The following is a 4278-nucleotide window of genomic DNA, read 5'->3' on the forward strand; positions in this document are numbered from 1 at the left end:
CGCAAGTTGAATTGCCAATATAAAAATTCCCAATCATTAATGCGCATGTTCAGTAATGCACATAATTATGTGTACACAAAAAATTACCAAATAAAAAAACCGAAAATTACAATTTTACAGCAAAATTGCCAAAATAAAGCTCCACCGAAATAAAACACTATGCAGTATTGTACATGTATGCATTGATTACATGTACAGTATAATTCATTACCATTACATGCTTTATTTATTGTTGGTTCATTGTAGATGTGAGTCCAGAGAACAGAAAGGTTCCTGTATACATACGTCACTCGTCTCTGAGGCTGCCATTCCGTCCGGTCAATCCTGTCATTATGGTAGGACCTGGGACTGGACTGGCTCCTTTTCGTGGATTCATACAAGACAGATCAACTGCAATTAAAGAAAGTAATGGATTATATTACTGACTGCAATTATCTTTAGTCTTAACATAATGAAGTAACAAGTGGGTTGATATAATTATATTCATGCATTTAGTTTCTTGTGTTTGTTGTTCTAATTGTGTGTCGTGGATGGTATTTCTTAAAAACTGGGGAATGTACATATGTTCTGTGAGTGTTGTGTAGGTGTTGAGCTGATTCTAATCAAATTTGGTTTAAAAATTGTTTCTTTTCTAGTTATAGTAACTGATATACATGTAATTCTAATTCCCTCAACCATTGATTCTAACAACTGACTCAGTAGATGTGTCATTCTGTATAAAGGAAAGCCATACAGTGTACATGTACATGTACATGTATTTTGTGCATAAAGTACATGTTTATGTTATGTTAAGAATGATATCATTAATATCTAGAGGTTTTACATTTTTATTGCCCATTTGATGAGTGTACATGTATTTATTCTGATCAAATTTGGACCAGTTATGAATTTTTAAAGTGGGTCAGAGGTCATATAGTTTGTACAGGTTAATGCATGAAAATGACAATAATAGTAATAATAACAATTTCCAGTAATACATGTACATCTAGCTATTATGTTTTAATATAATTGTAACTGACCCTATGTTTGAACATTAGTAGCTGTAATATTATGAACCATTAATTCTGGAAACAATGTATACATGTATCATATACATGTAGCTAGAAATTAATTTTATTTCTGCCAATTAGACCTGGTCAATCACAGTTCTAATTGTAACTAGAGGCTCAATTATGATACAATTCCATGATTATAATTGTAATTGAGACTTAAGCCTAAACAAAATGTACTGTAATTGGAATTTTTATCGAAATTGTGTTCTCATAGTGTCCTGACTACTTCAGAGTTACAGACAAAGGTAAAATGTCCTCTTACCTGATCATATGTTCATGCACTGTACACATGTAGAGTGAAGTGTGACGATGAGGGTTTCCCAGTGTACATGTAGTTCAGCTCATGAGGTCTGCTGTTTAGCTTGCTCAGTAGCTTTGTAGAAACCTGATCCATGATATTTTGTAAAAAATGGCTAGGAGAGAATTCTCAATTAAAAAAATTTTTCGTGATACATGTACCAGGATTGGGGTCAATTACATTGCAATCCTAATTAATTGCATTTAAATACATATTTTTGAGTAATTGCAATCACAGTTGTATTTTATAACAAAAATCAGATGTATTTGCAATTGTATTTAGTTACCCTAAAAGATACTGTTTTTAATTTTAAAATATGTAGATTTCATAATTATGTACATGTACATGTATATATGTACATACATGTACATTGCATTGTACATGTATATATGTACATACATGTACATTGTACATGTATGTGTGGTGCAGAAGAAGCTTTAGCAGTCTGTTTGATGAGCATTTTGAAGAACTAATGCTCATTGTAGTAACATTGTGCTAGTATGAAGTATTTTAATTATAACTCTTGATTGTAATTGCAATGTAATTGAATACATTATTTGTATTTGAATGTATTTGACCTTTTTGTTGACCTTGTTGAGTTATGAGAGACCAACTATAACAAACTATAAGAAGCTCCCCATCTTTTTTCTCATTCTTTTCATAGTTCTGAGTATTATATTTTGGAAGGACATCAAACTGAGTTTTCTGTCTCTTGTTGTCTGCCTGGTTACGTTGCTCACCCTCTATCTTGATACACTGCTACACACTGTTGTTCTTGTGTTGCTGGCGGCCATGATTGTCTCTTATATTCATTGTGACAAAGATTGCCATTGATTCTTTCTATAATAGACAAATAAAAAACCCTTTTAAGTAAGGAAAACAAGAAAAAGAGAGAGTTTTTATTTTTAGTTCTTATTTATTAGAATTAACATGCACCCTTTAGTACTATATCCAGTCTCCCAGTACATGCACACAAGCATTCTCTGTCTCTCAATACAGCCACATTCTCTCATCATGTACTAATTACTCTATCATGACAGGATATACTGAAGGAAACAATGAAAAAGATCTTAGCAGCAGAGGAGGCTGTTCAAATTGAGAACCCTGGTCACGAACATGTATATGCAAACAGGTATATTTTAATTGTATTTATACAAATTTACATGTACTTGTACATCTAGTGTCAACTATTACTCCTGTGATGAACAAAATGATAACGAACAAAATGGTAATGAAAAAAAATGGTTTAGAAGGCTAGGACCTTGAAAGTACATGTACATGTACTTGGACACCTACAGGTAAGATTTCAACAAAAACATTAAGACAAGAACAATGCCCCCAAAATCACAATGCATACAGTATTAGCCTTCTGTATAATAACGGCAAACTTTGACAATGAATTTAAAAGTTTGTATCATAGTTAATGTACACTAAAGGATTGGCATGTATGTACATGTACATGTACACAGCATGTGCAATGAATCCAGTCTACATAGTACATATTTTGCTTTTTGTTCTTAGTATTGCTTTGTTATAGATACTGAAGACCTTACTCTTTTAATTGAGGGAAACCAAATTTTAGAGAAGCCCTTCTCTGAGCACATTAATACAAGCATCTTGAGCACTGAAGATGACAATATGTTTCCTTTATCTGTACAAGCATATTTTGAGACAAGCCAGGAATGGGTTGTAAATAATATTGAAATGAGCAATAAGAACTGAATTAAAAAATACAAAAATAGGCACATGACAATGTTTTAATTATGTTTCATCATTATTTTGTAAGTGATTTTCAATAAAAGTGTCATATTCACCAGTGAAATCAAATAATTCTCTTAAAGGAGCATCAGGAAACTATAAAAGAATGATATCACTGTTAATATATCAGTCTTATCTTACATTAGAAGATACATATCCAAGTACAGATATAGCCCTAAGCAAGGGACCAGTGTTAATGACAGTGAAATCAATATCAATGTTGATATCAACAGAATCACTGATCACGATTTCTGTAACATTATCCATTTTATTAGTCCTATAATTAACTAAAATAAATAATAAATAATAATAATTGTGTACCATTTTAATTCAAAAGTGATATAATGCAGTCCATGACCAAAGGAAGAGACAGGGTCCCCTAGCTGTATGTACAACCGGGCGGTTCCCTCATTGACATGAGCCAATAAGCAGCTATATTAATTTACTCACATGGATACTGTGGGAGGGGCCAAGAAAGAGTTGAAAAGAAGTATAAAAAGTTAGTGTAAAGAGATGCTTCCTCATACAAATGTTAGAGGTAGTCTTCCTTGATGGATTCATTTCTCTATAAAGTATTTCAGCAATAGCCTGACCTCCAGATTGACCAGGATACCCAACCCAAAAATTAGCAACAGCTAAATCCTAGAAAAATAAATGAATAAACATTTATCATCATAATGCATACAGTATGTCCTCCTATAGGCTATTTTTTTATAATTTTGGGTGTTTTTCTTAAGATGGCCTTAAATTGAAAAATTGAAGTCGGAATCACCTCAAACTTTCTACACAGCATAAGAACATCAATATGTATCAGAAAATGTAATTAAAAATTTGGAGTGATTTTGGAGCCATTTTTTGAAATAAAACCATGGACTATAGCCTTGGGTATTTTTCAGATTTTGGCGTTTTCTTAAAATGGCTGTAACTTGAAAAATTAAATTCGGAATCACCTCAAACTTTCTACGCAGCATAAGAACATCAATATGTATCAGAAAATGTAATAAAAAATTGGGGTGATTTTGGAGCTATTTTTAAAAAAAAAACCATGGACTATAGCCTTGGGTATTTTTCAAATTTGGGGCGTTTTCTAAAAATGGCTGTAACTTGAAAAATTAAAGTCGGAATCACCTCAAACTTTTTATGCAGCATAAGAACATCAATATGTATCAG

General features: G+C 32.1%; 1 long non-coding RNA gene and 1 pseudogene across 3 annotated transcripts in view; one reads left to right on the forward strand and one right to left on the reverse strand.

Moving 5' to 3' along the window:
- Positions 1 to 3180, forward strand: part of LOC109588435 (uncharacterized) — a 3588-nt gene extending 408 nt beyond the window's left edge. The window contains exons 3-7 of one of the 3 annotated variants that reach the window (XR_002188152.1): positions 247 to 405; positions 2015 to 2220; positions 2274 to 2482; positions 2532 to 2648; positions 2872 to 3180. This is a non-coding gene — a long non-coding RNA (uncharacterized LOC109588435). The remainder of the gene's footprint in view (positions 1 to 246; positions 406 to 2014; positions 2221 to 2273; positions 2483 to 2531; positions 2649 to 2871) is intronic. The other 2 variants (XR_002188155.1, XR_002188153.1) reach the window with 2 other exon arrangements.
- A 202-nt stretch (positions 3181 to 3382) lies between these two features.
- The window catches only part of LOC100632136 (pre-mRNA-processing-splicing factor 8-like), a 6338-nt pseudogene continuing 5442 nt past the window's right edge, over positions 3383 to 4278 (reverse strand).

Source organism: Amphimedon queenslandica, unplaced genomic scaffold (assembly GCF_000090795.2).
Source record: "Amphimedon queenslandica unplaced genomic scaffold, v1.1 AMPQUscaffold_12096, whole genome shotgun sequence".
NCBI classification, from domain to species: domain Eukaryota; kingdom Metazoa; phylum Porifera; class Demospongiae; order Haplosclerida; family Niphatidae; genus Amphimedon; species Amphimedon queenslandica.